At 53.1% G+C, this 14,925-nt stretch overlaps 1 protein-coding gene across 1 annotated transcript in view; it reads left to right on the top strand.

Moving 5' to 3' along the window:
* Positions 1–14,925, top strand: part of TAF2 (TATA-box binding protein associated factor 2) — a 190,379-nt gene that overhangs the window by 108,675 nt on the left and 66,779 nt on the right. The gene's annotated exons all lie outside the window — the stretch shown is intronic.

Below are 14,925 nucleotides of genomic sequence, written 5' to 3'. Positions count from 1 at the left end.
CGGCAGAGGGGGGGCGGATCTTCCTACATGCGCTCCGCTACTTCCGGTTTCATCGGGCTCCACTTCTCAGTGCTGCGTGGAATCCTCTCTGCCGTGCGATCCTGAAGCCATTCATCTCCGTGCTGCTGCCTCTCCTCCACAGCCTCCTCAGTCTGTTCCCCTTACCGCTGCCGCTTGCATCATCCGGGTCTGGTAGGACTGTTAACCCCCTCCGTGCCACCACTTTTCTTTGGGGTCTCCCACTTTAAGTGCTTTGGGGCATACCGGAACATCTCTTTTCCACCATGTCAGACCCTTCTGCAGCCGCCAAGCCTTGGTACCATGCCTGTACTGCTTGTAGGGAACCCTTTCCCCGGGGGCAGTCTGATCCGCACTGTACTGCATGCCGTGCTCCACCACAGCCTCAGTCGCCCGCTGTGTCGCTCCCTGCTTCCTCTGACCCGCCTGACTGGGCTAGATCCCTGTCCCAGGCCGTGGAAAGCCTCACTCATGTCGTGGGCCGCCTAATAGACAGACCACCTACCCCGCAGGACGCCTCTCTGACTGTCGCGCCCTCCGGGTCCACTGCTTCTGCCGCTGCAGCGGGTTCACTCTCTCTTAGTGACCCCTCCCGAGCTAGGCACTCTCAGAAGCGTATTAGAGTAGAGCGAGCCTCCTCCTCTGAGGCCTCACTCTCCCCGCCACGCGTGCGCACCCAGACGGGCCTCTCCTCTCCAAAGGATTCGCTCTCTGAAGGTGAATTGGCGGTTTCAGATTTGGAAATGGACTCGGCCCTGCCGTCCAAGCTAGCCTCAGCGATGGGTCAACTCATCTCTGATATTCGTAACACCTTTAAGGTACAGGATGACCCCCCTAGCTCTGACGCAGCTAGCGTCTCCTTTATCAGACCCAGGCAGGCCTCAAAAGTCTTTCCAATCCACTCTGATTTCTCCTCTGTGGTGTCTAAGGCTTGGGCTCGCCCGGACGCCCGTTTTGTCAACCCCAAGAAGCTGGACATTTGTTATCCTTTTCCAGCCGATGTCGTGGCCACATAGTCTTCCCCACCCAAGGTGGACCCCCCTGTGGCCTGGCTGTCAAAGAACACGGCCATCCCTGTTCCCGACGGGTCCTCTCTTCAGTCAGCGGAGGACTGTCGCATGGAGACCCTTTCCAGGGGCATTTTTGCTGCCTCCGGTTCTGCTCTCAGACCGGTTTTTGCCTCTGCTTGGGCAGGGAAAGCAATCTCTGCTTGGGGTGCGCAGCTGGAACAGGAGTTGGACTCGGACGTCCCCATCCAGGACCTACGTTCCTTGGCCCAGCTTATTATTCGGGCCGGGAATTTTGTTTGTGAGGCCTCCCTTGATGCGGGAGCCCTTATTGCACGCTCCTCCGCCCTGGCAGTTTCCGTCAGGAGGGAGCTCTGGCTGAAGGTTTGGAAAGCGGACGCTGCCTCCAAACGTTCCTTGGCGGGGCTACCGTTTGCGGGTTCCCGCCTTTTCGGGGTCCGCCTAGACGAACTTATTTCGGAGGCCACGGGTGGTAAAAGCACCCATCTTCCTCAACCCCAAGCCAGGGGCGCCCCCCGCGGACGCCCTGGTGCGTCTCGTTTTCGGTTTCCCGCAGGGCCTCTGGGGCTCCCACCACAGCTGCTGCTTCGGCTCCTCCCCAGGATAAGCGTAGGAAGCCGTTTTTTCGGGCGCAGCCCTCCTGGCGTAAGCCGCAGGCTGCCCGCACACCCGCAGCAAAGCAGTCCTCTGCCTGAAGGCGCGCCCCCACCCGGGTGGGGGGCCGGCTCCTCCTTTTCAGGGACGTCTGGATGGCTCACGTCTCCGACGCCTGGGCCCTCGAAATTGTGTCCTCCGGATACAAAATCGAATTTGCATCCTCCCCTCCAGATCGGTTCTTTCGCTCCCGCCCGCCGCGGGACCCGAAAAGCGCGGCTGCGTTCTCCGCGGCCGTTCAAGCCTTACTGGACAGGGGGGTGATTACCCCCGTTCCTCTAGAGGAAAGGTTCCAAGGGTTCTACTCGAACCTCTTTGTAGTTCCCAAGAAGGGAGGTTCGGTGCGGCCCATTTTGGACCTCAAAAAGCTCAACCGTTTTCTCCTCCTTCGACGGTTTCGGATGGAGTCCCTCCGTTCCGCGGTGGCTTCCCTGGAGCAGGGAGATTTCATGTCTTCCATCGATATACAGGATGCCTACCTCCATGTTCCGGTAGCCCGGTGTCACCATCGTTTCCTCCGATTCGCCATGGGGGACCTCCACTTCCAATTTGTCGCCCTTCCCTTTGGGCTGGCAACAGCCCCCCGGGTGTTCACCAAGGTCCTGGCCCCGGTTTTGGCCTTACTCCGTTCCAGGGGTGTTTTTCTGCTACCGTACTTGGACGATATCCTCATCAAGGCTCCGTCCCTTTCTCAAGCGGTTGCCAGCGTGGATCTCACTCTAGAGACTCTGGCGAGGTTCGGTTGGGTCATCAACTTCCCCAAGTCCTCCCTTCCCCCCTCCAGACAACTAGTCTTCCTGGGAATGCTTTTAGACACAGGAGCGGCGGAGGTACGTCTTCCCTCGGAAAAACGTCTGGTCCTCCGTGGGGCGGTTCGGGGTCTCCTTCTCCACCTTCGACCGTCCTTCCGCTTCTGCATGCGGGTCTTGGGGCAGATGGTTGCCTGCTTCGAGGCGATCCCATTTGCGCAGTTTCACTCCCGCCCTCTCCAACGGGCGATCCTCTCCTCCTGGGACAAATCGCCGGAGTCTCTGGATCATCCCTTCCATCTATCGCCTCCGGTGCGGTCATCTCTCCGCTGGTGGTTACAGTCCCCTCTTCTGGGCAGGTCCTTTCTGCCACTCAACTGGTTGGTGGTTACAACCGATGCCAGTCTCTTGGGCTGGGGAGGCGTGTTTCCTCCCCGATCCGTCCAGGGCATTTGGTCTCCATCGGAGTCCAAACTCTCGATCAATGTCCTGGAACTGAGAGCGGCCCTTCTGTCTCTACGACACTGGACTCATCTGCTGAAGGGTCATCCAGTTCGTGTACAATCGGACAACGCCACGGCTGTGGCGTACATAAACCACCAGGGGGGCACTCGCAGCGCTGCAGCAATGCGGGAGGTCACCAGCATTCTCCGCTGGGCGGAAGCCCACGTCCCGGCCCTATCTGCAATTTTTATTCCAGGGGTGGACAATTGGGCGGCGGACTTCCTCAGTCGCACCACCGTCGACCCCGGCGAGTGGTCTCTTCACCCGGAGGTATTCGAGGCCATTTGCCTTCGTTGGGGCATACCGGACGTGGACCTCATGGCCTCAAAATTCAATCACAAGGTCCCCGCCTATCTGTCCAGGGCCAGGGATCCGGGAGCTTGCGGAGCCGATGCCCTCGTTCTTCCTTGGCGAGGCTTCGCGCGCCCATACATATTCCCTCCCATCCCTCTCCTGCCCAAGGTCCTTCGGAAGATCGCGGCGGAAGGCGTCTCGGTGATTCTGGTCGCTCCGGACTGGCCCCGCCGGTCTTGGTATGCCGACCTCATGCTGCTCCTGGCAGACGCGCCCTGGCCGCTGCCCGCCAGGGAAGATCTTCTCTCTCAGGGACCGATCTTCCACCCGCGTTTAGGGTCCCTACGTTTGACGGCGTGGTTGTTGAGACCACCGTCCTGACACGTAGGGGTTTTTCTGCGGACGTCGTCCGCACCATGATCCGCGCCCGTAAGCCGTCCTCTTCTAGGATCTATTATAGGACCTGGAGGACCTTTTTGGGGTTCTGTGCCGATCTGGGGATTCCTCCGCTCCGCTTTTCTCTCCCCACCGTTTTGTCCTTCCTGCAGAGCGGACTGGCCCAAGGTCTGGGCCTTAGTTCTTTGAAGGGTCAGGTGTCTGCGCTGTCCATTTTGTTTCAGCGCCCACTGGCCCCCCTTGGTCCTGTCAAGACCTTCCTTCAGGGCGTGGCTCACGCGGTTCCCCCGTACCGCCCTCCGGTACCGCCCTGGGACCTGAACCTGGTTCTCTCAGCGCTCCAGGCTTCCCCTTTCGAGCCTCTGCGGACGGTTTCTTTGCGACTTCTGTCCTGCAAGGTTATTTTCCTTGTAGCCGTCACCTCTCTTCGGAGGGTGTCCGAATTGGCTGCACTCTCCTGTCTGGAACCTTTCCTAGTGTTCCACCAGGACAAGGTGGTTCTTCGTCCGGTCCCTTCCTTCCTTCCTAAGGTGGTCTCCGCCTTTCATCTGAACGAGGACATCGTTCTCCCCTCTTTGTGTCCTTCCCCTTCCCACCCGCGGGAGAGGAAGCTTCATCGCCTGGACGTTGTCAGGGCGCTCAAGATTTACCTGGAAGTAACCAGCTCTTTCAGGCATACTGACTCGCTCTTTGTGGTCCCGGAGGGGTCGCGCAGAGGGATGGCGGCATCCAAAGTTGCTATCGCCCGTTTTGTCAAGATGGCTGTTACTGAGGCTTATCTCGCCAAGGGCAAGGTTCCGCCCCTTGGTGTTACCGCTCACTCCACTAGAGCGGTCGGGGCTTCCTGGGCTCAGAGGAATCGGGCTTCTACGGAGCAGATTTGCAAGGCGGCCACTTGGTCCTCCTTGCACACCTTCACCAAGTTCTACAGGGTGCATACTCATGCGTCGGCTGACGCTGCTTTAGGCCGTCTGGTGTTGCAGGCGGCAGTTGATTGATGCCTCTGGTGTTGGTTGAGTTTGTTCTGGTCCCTCCCTTCTGGGACTGCTCTGGAACGTCCCATGGTTTCCTGTGTCCCCCAAGGAATATGGGCGAGAAAAGGAGACTTTTGTATTACTTACCAGTAAAGTCTCTTTCTCGCTCTTCCTTGGGGGACACAGCACCCGCCCTTCATTTGGGTTACAGTTGTGGTTCCGGCTTGGTTGCCCCCGTTGGGGCTCGACAGTTCTTTTTCCGGTTGGTGGTTATCTTTCACTACTTGGACACGCAACTGGCAGTCTCTTCTCCAGGCTGAAGGGTATAGCTGATGGAGGAGGGGCTTACAGCTTTCACTTAGTGTCACGCCTCCTAGGGAGCAGAGCTATACCATGGTTTCCTGTGTCCCCCAAGGAAGAGCGAGAAAGAGACTTTACTGGTAAGTAATACAAAAGTCTCCTTTTTCCGCAGAATAAAGCCACAAATAGCTTTTATAAGGCCACCTTAGAAATCAGAATGCTACCCTGGACATGAGCATATGTTTAGCTCACAGGGCTTATAGGTGGTGACAGAATCCCTTTAATCATATACATAAATATGATAATTTGGGGCAGGATAATGAGCCCAGTCCTCCACACCATAGAGCAAAGTGTTCAGATACTGCATATGTTTGGAAAATGTAATAAAAAGTTTGTGAAAGAAAAAAAATGAAAACCTCCCTGAAATGAGTTTTTGCAGGTTGGGATGTCTGGCGTCTGTTCTGGGGCAGCCGGGGCCTTAGTTATTTGAGGCCCCGCATTCTGTGCGGCCTGCTCCTGCAGGGCCCCCCCACGGCTTATTTTTCCCTGACCGGCGTCTGGATTCCGGCGTGTGTTACGGCCAGTGAGTGGGGCGTGGCCAGAGATGATGGGCGGGCGCTAGAGCCGGCGTCATTTTGGGCTTGTGTTTGCCCCGTCCCCACACCAGCAGTAGAGGGAGAGTAGGCTCCGCCCACTTCCGCAATTTAAAGCACCCGGCGGGACGCTGACGGACTGGCTTGCTGCTTGGAGGTACACAGGCTGGGTAAGTGCTGTTTGTCCCTTCTTACAGGGTATAACATTCCCCTCTTCCTCGGCGCTAGGATTGTCACCATGTCTGAGCACAGACACCAGGTCCCGAAGTAGGCGATCCCTTTGGTGCGTCATTTTGCTTGTGCGTCGTGTCGCGCAAAATTACTATCCCTTCAGTCAGACTCCCTCTGCTTTGCGTGCGTTGCGCCGCCTTCAAGTGGCTTGGCTTCAGACCCGTTGCTTCCCGCTACCCAAGCTACGGAAGAATCGGAATGGGCGCGTTCCTTGTCTAGGGTGGTGCAGGATGTCTCCAATACCAACAAAGCTGTTGTGGATATATTGGGGCGTTTGTCGGCAAGGCAGTCCTCTGACCGGTCCGACTCTGAGGATCACGGGGTGCGTGCCCATCACCGCCGTCCCACAAAACGGTCCAGAACATCCTCCCCCAAAAGGGTGTCTGTGTCTCCTGTTTCCTCGGCCTCTCCTCCTCCTCCTACTAGAGTCTCACTCCGACGTGTCCTCAGTTGAAGAGGCATGTTCCGAGGAGAGAGGGTCAGATGAGGATGTTGTCTCACCAGAGGGTAAGTCGTCCAAACTGTCCTCCATGGTGGACAATTTAATTATGGCAGTTATTGAGACGTTGCATGTTGAGAATCCAGCTCCGTCATCTGCCAGCGCAGGTGTTTCCTTTGGGAAGTTCCTTCATTCGCACAAGTGTTTCCCCAGCCACCAAGAGTTTGATTCCTCTCTCTCCAAGGAGTGGAATTTTCCTGACAGACATTTCATGTTGCCAAAACTCTTGAACGTCCTTTATTCTTTTCCGGAGTTGGTGTTTGCCTCTACATGGGTGAGCAAGGCTATGGGAGAGTGGGCAAGTAATTTAGGTCAGGGTCTCGACTCGTAAGTTCCTTCGAGGGAACTTGCAGATGTGGCCCTGCAGCTCTCGCATGCCAGTGCATATATTTGTGAAGCATCTTTGGACGCGGCCAGGTTTATGGCTCGCTCGTCAGCCCTATTGGTGGCTATTCGCCGTACCCTATGGCTCTCCTGCTGGGCGGCAGATAATGCTTCTGAGCGGACCTTGACGACTCTCCCATTTACCGGCGGCAGACTTTTTGGTAATCTCCTGGATGAGATCATTTCGGACGCTACAGGTGGTAAGAAAACCTATTTACCATAGAACAGGTGGTCTAATAGGTCAAAAAAGCGGAAGCCTTTTTTTCGTCCCCTTCAGAGTTTTTCCACAAGTCGGCCACGGATCGGAAGCGCAAACCTTCCTTCAAGCTGCGCCCTGCCTGGCGTTCCCGTCAACAGGTCTCCAAGTCCTTTAACACTAAGAACTCCGCTGGATGATGGGCGGCTCCCGGCGCCCTCCGTTCAGGTGGTTGGCCGGCTTTATGTGTTTCGACATGTTTGGCTGGCTCACGTCTCAGATACGTGGGTGAGGGAGGTCATTGCAGAGGGCTACAAGCTAGATTTCAAGTCCTCCCCTCCGTCCTGTTTTTTTTCGGTCATCTCCTCCGGCCTCTCAATGCGGGCTCTGGGGCACATGATCTCTCCCTTCGAAGCAGTTCCCTATGCTCAATTCCATACCAGAACGCTTCAGCGAGCCATTCTGTCCAGCTGGCATCGCTCCCCACCCTCCTTGGATCGGCCAATGCGTCTCCTTGCCCCAGTGCGCAGGGCCCTCAGATGGTGGATGGTCTCTCCAATGTTGAGGTTGGGTCGCTCGTGCCTCCCTCTCCGTTGGAAAGTGTTAACAACGGACGCAAGCCTCAGGGGTTGTGGGGGGGGGGGGGGGGGGGGAGTGTTGGAAAACCTCTGTGTTCAAGGGGTATGCTCATGCGAGGAGCGCTTCCTTCCAATCAATGTTCTGGAGTTCGGCTCTCTCTGCGACATTGGGCCGACCATCTCAAGGGTTGTCCAGTGCGGGTGCAGTCCAACAACTCCACGGCGGTGGCATACATCAATCACCACCCGGAGCCTGGCTGTCATGGCGGAGGCGGGAAACATGTTCCGGCACGGTCGGCAGTTTACATACCCGGCGTCGACAACTGGATCACAGACTTCCTCAGCCAGGAGTGTCTCGATCCCGGCGAGTGGGCTGTTCACCCGCAGGTCTTTCGGGCCATCTTCGAGAGGTGGGGTCGGCTAGATGTGGATTTTATGGCCTCACAGTTCAACAAGGTCGAGGACTTTGTCGCCTAGTCCAGGGACCCCATGGCCTTGGCATGCGACGCGCTGGAAATTCCGTGGAGTCGGTTCACGTTTCCTTACGTGTTCCCGCCTCTTCCTCTCATTCCGCATCTTCTCCGGAAGATCAGGTCTGAGGGACTGTCCGTCATTCTCGTGGCCCCAGATTGGCCACGCAGGGTGTGGCACGTGTCCCTAGTAGCCCTTCTTGCCGACAAACCTTGGCGTCTTCCTCTTCGGGAGGACCTGATGTCGCAGGGGCTAATGTTCCACCCGAATTTAGGGTCGCTACATTTAACGGCATGGCTGTTGAATCCGCCGTACTGAAAGCTCGTAAGTTTTCTGATTTGGTGGTCCAGACCATGATTCGGGCCAGGAAGCCGGCGTCTTCCAGAATCTACCACCGGACCTGGAAGTCCTACTTTAGTTGGTGCGAGCGGCGACAGCTGTCTCCCGTTTGCTTTTCTTTGCCGCGACTTTTGGCTTTCCTGCAGTCGGGCATAGACTTGGGGCTGGCTCTCGGCTCCCTCAACGGGCAAGTGTCTGCTCTCTCCATTCTTTTTCAGCAAAATTTAGCCTCGCTTTCGGCGGTTTGGACTTTTCTGCAGGGTGTGGGGCATGCTGCGCCCCCTTTCTGTCCTCTGTCGGATCCATGGGATCTTAATCTAGTGCTCAACGCTCTCCAATCTCCTCCGTTTGAGCCTTTGCAGCAGGTGTCGCTGAGCTTCCTGTCTTACAAGGTGGCTTTTTTGGGTGCAATTACTTCTATCCGTAGAGTGTCGGAACTCGCGGCTCTGTCATGTCGGTCTCCCTTTCTGATCCTCCATCAGGATAAAGTTGTCCCTCGCCCTGTGCAGTCCTTCCTGCCGAAGGTGGTGTCGGAATTCCATCTAAATGAGGAGATTATTCTCCCTTCATTTTGTCTGGACCCGTCTCCTCCTCGGGAGCAGTTGCTCCATACCCTGGATTTGTTATGAGCTGTTCGAGTTTATCGAGTCGTGATTCCAAAGGGACCGAAACGAGGACTGGCAGCGTCAAAGACTTCCATTTCCCAATGGATTTTTTTGGCTATTGTGGAAGCGTACCATGTTAAGGACTCGGCCCCGCCCTTTCGGGTAACTGCTCATTCGGCTCAGGCAGTGGGGGCCTCTGGGGCGATACATCACGGGGCTTCGGCCCTTCAGGTGTGCAAGGCGGCGACCTGGTTGTCTGTTTGTTTTTTCCAAATTTTACAGGGTGCACACCTTTGCATCTTCTGACGCTTCTTTGGGGCGTAGAGTTTTGCAGACAGCGATTCTCTGATTGTCAGGGGGGTTAAAGTTAAGCCCACCCTTGGGACTGCTCTGTAACGTCCCATGGTCATTGCATGAGTCCCCCAATGAGACAGATGAGAAAGCTAGCTTTTTGTACTTACTGTAAAATCTGTTTCTCTTCCGTTCATTGGGGGACACAGCTTCCACCCAATCTTTTGTTTATGGGACTTTTTGGGCCTGTGTGGTTCTGGGTTTGTACATAATGTAATTTTCTTGTGTCTGGCTTCTTCTACTGCTTTTGCACTAAACTGATTTAGCTTAGTCCCTGTCGGAAGGGTATAGCTGAAGAGGGAGGATCTTACACTTTGTGTGCTTAGTGTCCTTCTCCTCGCGGCAACAGCTATACCCATGGTCAAAGCCTGTGTCCCCCAATGAATGGAAGAGAAACAGATTTTACAGTAAGTGCAAAAATCTAGTTTTAACCCCTTCCCGACCAAAGGCCATACATGTGCAGCAGTGTGTGCAACCCATCATACATGTATGGCAGTAGGATAGCACTATCATTTGCAGGTGCCAGTTTTATTTCTCGCTGGTATCATTGGGGGACACAGAAGACGATGGGTATAGCTGCTGCCACTAGGAGGCGACACTAAGCAAAAAAAGTGTTGGCTCCTCCTCTCAGCTATCTCCCTCCTGCAGACACTGAGCTAATCAGTTTTAGCTTAGTGTCTGTAGGAGGCAGACATATTTTTTCTGCAGGTCCGCCAAAGTTTTTTCCTTTTTGTTTTATTTTTCAGGTTCGGACTGCAGGTTTCTCACCACCTGTTTTTTTCACACTTGAGGGGGGAGACCAGCGGGTCCTCAAGCCTGCTGCTCGTTCCCCACCTCTGGAAGACAAGGAGGAACAGTGGATCTCAAATCCGCAGTTACCCGCCAGCTACAGTGTCACCTTGGCTACTACTTCTGGAAGTCTTCTCTGTTACCGGTGTAGCTGCCCTCCCTAAGGGGCAGCACACTGAGGAAGGTGACACTGCTGGAATCAGGGTGAGCAGAAACCGTCTGGGTAAGTATATTCCCTGCCTCCCCTGCTGGCCCCCCTGAGCCCCCCTTCTCCTGTGTTCTCTAAGTCATCTGTGTCTGTTGACTCACCGCTTCGGTCCCGTCCCTGGTCCCTTCCACACCCTGCGAGCCAGTCCCGGCGGTTGCATGTCTCCTTGGACGGCTGTTGCTTTTCTACTCGGGGCATTGGTACGCCCACTCCCGGCCTCCTCGTTTCCCAGTGCACTCCACTCTCCCTCCCTACATCGCTGCCCCAACCGGAAGTTCTTGCGGTCGGCCCCGCCTGTACTCGAGGCCCCGGCTCTGCAGCCTACTAGGTCGCATCTCCCAGCGTGTTTCGGGGGCGGGATCTGTATTTTCAAAGCGTGAAAATGTTGTGCCTTTGCCCCACCAGCTGCCCAATCAGCTACGCCCCTGCCTTCTGCTTAACCCTTTCCTGGCCTCACTACTACTGTGCTGAGGAAAGTGCTTACTGGGCTCTCTGCTGAGGCCGGTACAGAAGGATGTGGGTTCAGTTTCCCTAGCTCTTTTTTGTTAGAATTGAGCTGTATGTAAAAAAAAATAAACACTAAATATTATTAACCCTTGGAGCTATCTGGTCCTTCTGGACCTAGTTCCCACGCCATTCTGTAGGCAGAATTTCTTTACCCTACCACTGGATACATACATCCTATAGTGTAAGCTATCCTGGCACTACCGCTGGATACCGCACTCCCTGTAGCTTACCCCCCTTCTATAGGCGGAGTAATTGCACTGCCACTGAATTCCGGGAGTCCTGTCACATTCCCTTTCCTCCTCAGGCGGAATATGTGCACTCACCACTTGATCCTGTACATTCTGTAGCATACCCTCCTTCCATAGGCAGAGTAATTGCCCTTCCACTGGATGATGTACAGCCTGTAGCATTACCCTCCTTCCATAGGTGGAGTAATTGTCCTTGCTCTGTATGATGTACAGCCTGTAGCATTACCCTCCTTCCATAGGTGGAGTAATTGTCCTTGCTCTGTATGATGTACAGCCTGTAGCATTACCCTCCTTCCATAGGTGGAGTAATTGTCCTTGCTCTGGGTACCGTACAGCCTGTAGCATTACCCTCCTTCCTAGGCGGTGTACCTGCTCTACCATGGGATACTGTACAGCCCATTGCATTATCCTCCTTCCATAGGCCGTGTACTTGCTCTACCACTGGATACTGTACAGCCCGTGCCATTGCCCTCCTTCCGTAGGAGGAGTAATTGCACCCTCACTGGGTTCTATACGGCCTGTAGCATTGCCCTCCTTCCTTAAGTGGAGTAATTGCATTTCCACTGGGTACTGTACGGCCCGTAGCATTATGCTCTCTCCATGGGCAGAGTAATCTACTATCGGTGGAGTGTTTACATCCCGTTGGTTCCTATACGTCCGGCAGCATTGCCCTCTTTCCATGGGCAGAATATTTATACCACCACTGGATACCGTACATCCGGTAGCGTTACCCTCCTTCCCTACGCAGGCGGAGTGATTGCACTAATGCTGGATATCATCTGTCCTGTCGATTTTCCCCCTTATATAGGTGGTTTTGTTGCACCTCAGTCGCATACTGTAGATCCTGTAGCATTATCCTACTTCTATAGAGTAATTGCACTATCGCTAGATCCTGTACACGCTGTCGCATTACCTTCCTTCCTTAGGCGGAGTATTGCACTTCCACCGGATACCATACGTCCTGTTGCATTAACCCCTCTGCAGGCGGAGTAATTACTCTCATATTGGATATCATCTGTCCTGTCGGCTTTCCCCCTTCTATTGGGGGATTAGTTGCACCCCAATTGCGTGCTAGAGATCCTGTAGCATTACCCTCCCCCCATTGACGGAGTAGTTGCACAACCAGTAGTGCTTGCACCACCAGTGGACTCTGTACATCTTTTCGGTTCCCCTCTTTCCGTCAGCGGAGTAATTCCACTACCACTGGAAACTGTTCCTCCTATTACATTATCCGTCTTTCTTGGGTGGAGTAATTGCTTCAACATGGTCTACTGCGACTACTCTCATTTGTTCCTTATTGCATGGCATCCCGTTCCATGGGTGGCCTATTGGCTAGACACGTTACATACAATCGCCTTATCTCCCGTCATAGGTGGTATTTTGGCACTACTGCTGGATACTGTGACTGCTTCACACTACCGCCTTCCTCAGGTAGTCTTAGTTTGGATTGGTGTCTGGCACCTACGTGGCAGCCTCTGTCTTCCAGGTGGGCCTGTAGCTCTAACAGGCCGTTGGTATACTACCTCATACCTCTCCTGGTGCCTCGAGTCCCTGTGGGGGGCAATCTCATTTGGTTGATTGTCATTGGCACACCGGTGTTCACACTCCTTCCGTAGGTGGAACGTCTGGTCTGATTGCCAGTTTTCTTCCTTCTCAGGTGGAGTGTTGCGCTAGCACCACTTCTTGGTGGCTATTGCTGTTGTCCTCATTTTTAGGTGGAGTCTCTCCTCTGACCCTAAAGGCCATAGTTGTTGCTATCGCCTCCCCCCTGTGAGGCAGTCTTTGCGCTGCCCATAGATATTCTGGCTACTCCGGTTCCGTGGCTACTATTGCGTGAACCCTTCCTAGGGGGAATTTTTGCATTTATCCTTCAACTGCGGCTTACATGACGCATGGGTGGGGGACACTGCATTTATGGTTTTCTCCACATCCCCTTCCTCCGTGTGGAGTATCGGCCCTGTCATTCTGGCGGTATCTACACAGCATTCCTCTTTGTAGGCATGGTGTCTTCTAACTACAGTCTTGTGAAAAAATTAGGACACCCTTTGAAAGCATGTGGTTTTTTGTAACATTTTTAATAAATGGTTATTTCATCTCCGTTTCAACAATACAGAGAGATTAAAGTAATCCGACTAAACAAAGAAAACTGAAGAAAAGTCTTTTCAAGATCTTCTGTAAATGTCATTCTACAAAAATGCCTATTCTAACTGAGGAAAAAGATAGGACACCCTTGCCCCTAATAGCGAGTGTTACCTCCTTTGGCTGAAATAACTGCAGTGAGACTGTTCTTGTAGCCATCTACCAGTCTTCGACATCGGTCTGAGGAAATTTTACCCCACTCCTCAATGCAGAACTTTTTCAGCTGTGAGATGTTTGAGGGGTTTCTTGCACGTACAGCCCTTTTCAAGTCACCCCACAGCATCTCAATGGGATTCAAATCTGGACTTTGACTTGGCCATTCCAGGACTCTCCATTTCTTCTTTTTCAGCCAATCTTTGGTTGATTTACTAGTATGTTTTGGGTCATTGTCATGTTGCATGGTCCAGTTCCGCTTCAGCTTTAATTTTCTAACTGATGGTCTCACATGTTCTTCAAGCACCTTCTGATACACAGTAGAATTCATCGTGGATTCTATGATGGTGAGCTGACCAGGTCCTGCTGCAGCAAAGCAGCCCCAAACCATGACACTTCCACCTCCATGCTTCACAGTTGGTATGAGGTTCTTTTCTTGGAATGCTGTGTTTGGTTTACGCCAAACATGTCCTCTGCTGTTGTGTCCAAATAATTCAATTTTGGACTCATCTGTCCAAAGAACATTATTCCAGAAGTCCTGGTCTTTGTCAACTTTATCGCTGGCAAATGTCAGTCTGGCCTCGATGTTTCTCTTGGAAAGCAAAGGTTTCCTCCTTGCACACCTCCCATGCAAGTTAAACTTGTACAGTCTCTTTCTGATTGTAGAGGCATGTACTTCTACATCAACAGTAGCCAGAGCCTGCTGTAGTTCTCGAGATGACACTTTAGGGTTTTTGGATACCTCTTTTAGCATCTTGCGGTCTGCTCTTGGGGTGAACTTGCTGGGGCGACCAGTCCTGGGCATGTTGGCAGTTGTTTTGAAAGCCCTCCACTTGTAGACTATCTTCCGGACAGTGGAATGGCTGATTTCAAAATCTTTTGAGATCTTTTTAAATCCCTTCCCAGACTCATAGGCTGCTACAATCTTTTTTCTGAAGTCCTCTGACAGCTCTTTTGCTCTCACCATGGTGCTCACTCTCACTTCAACAGTCAGGAGCACACCAAACTAAATGTCTGAGGTTTAAATAGGGCAAGCCTCATTCAACATGCAGAGTAACGATCTACTAATTATGTGCACCTGGTGTGATATACCTGTGTGAGATCTGAGCCAATTTAAGAGGGAATACATGTGAGGGTGTCCTATCTTTTTCCTCAGTTAGAATAGGCATTTTTGTAGAATGACATTTACAGAAGATCTTGAAAAGACTTTTCTTCAGTTTTCTTTGTTTAGTCGGATTACTTTAATCTCTCTGTATTGTTGAAACGGAGATGAAATAACCATTTATTAAAAATGTTACAAAAAACCACATGCTTTCAAAGGGTGTCCTAATTTTTTCACATGACTGTAGTTGTAGTTGTGATCGGGTCTACATTTTCTTCTTCCACAGGGGGGACTTTGCTTATGTTCTGCCATGACACGCTGCGGCTGAGGGGTTTGCTCACTTCTGCTGAGCATTAGTATGTTTTCTGTACCTGGTATAACTTACTAATTTCTATAGCGCTGGCTTAGCGCCTTGTTCCCTTTACATGTACTGTATTGCCTCTACAATCTACTATGTTGACAGCATCAGCGTTCCCTCCGTGTGGAGTTTGGGTATGCACTTATTCAGTTTGCATATGTGAGTTGTCTACATGGCTCCCATCACCGGGTAGAGCGGTCGTACTGGCCTTGTTGTCTCCCCTAAGTACTGGTTTTCTACTAAGCCGCATCGGCTTC

This window comes from Bufo bufo, chromosome 5 (assembly GCF_905171765.1).
Source record: "Bufo bufo chromosome 5, aBufBuf1.1, whole genome shotgun sequence".
NCBI lineage: Eukaryota > Metazoa > Chordata > Amphibia > Anura > Bufonidae > Bufo > Bufo bufo.
The sequence above is the reverse complement of the archived record's forward strand: the minus strand, read 5'-3'. Positions and strand labels throughout refer to the sequence as shown.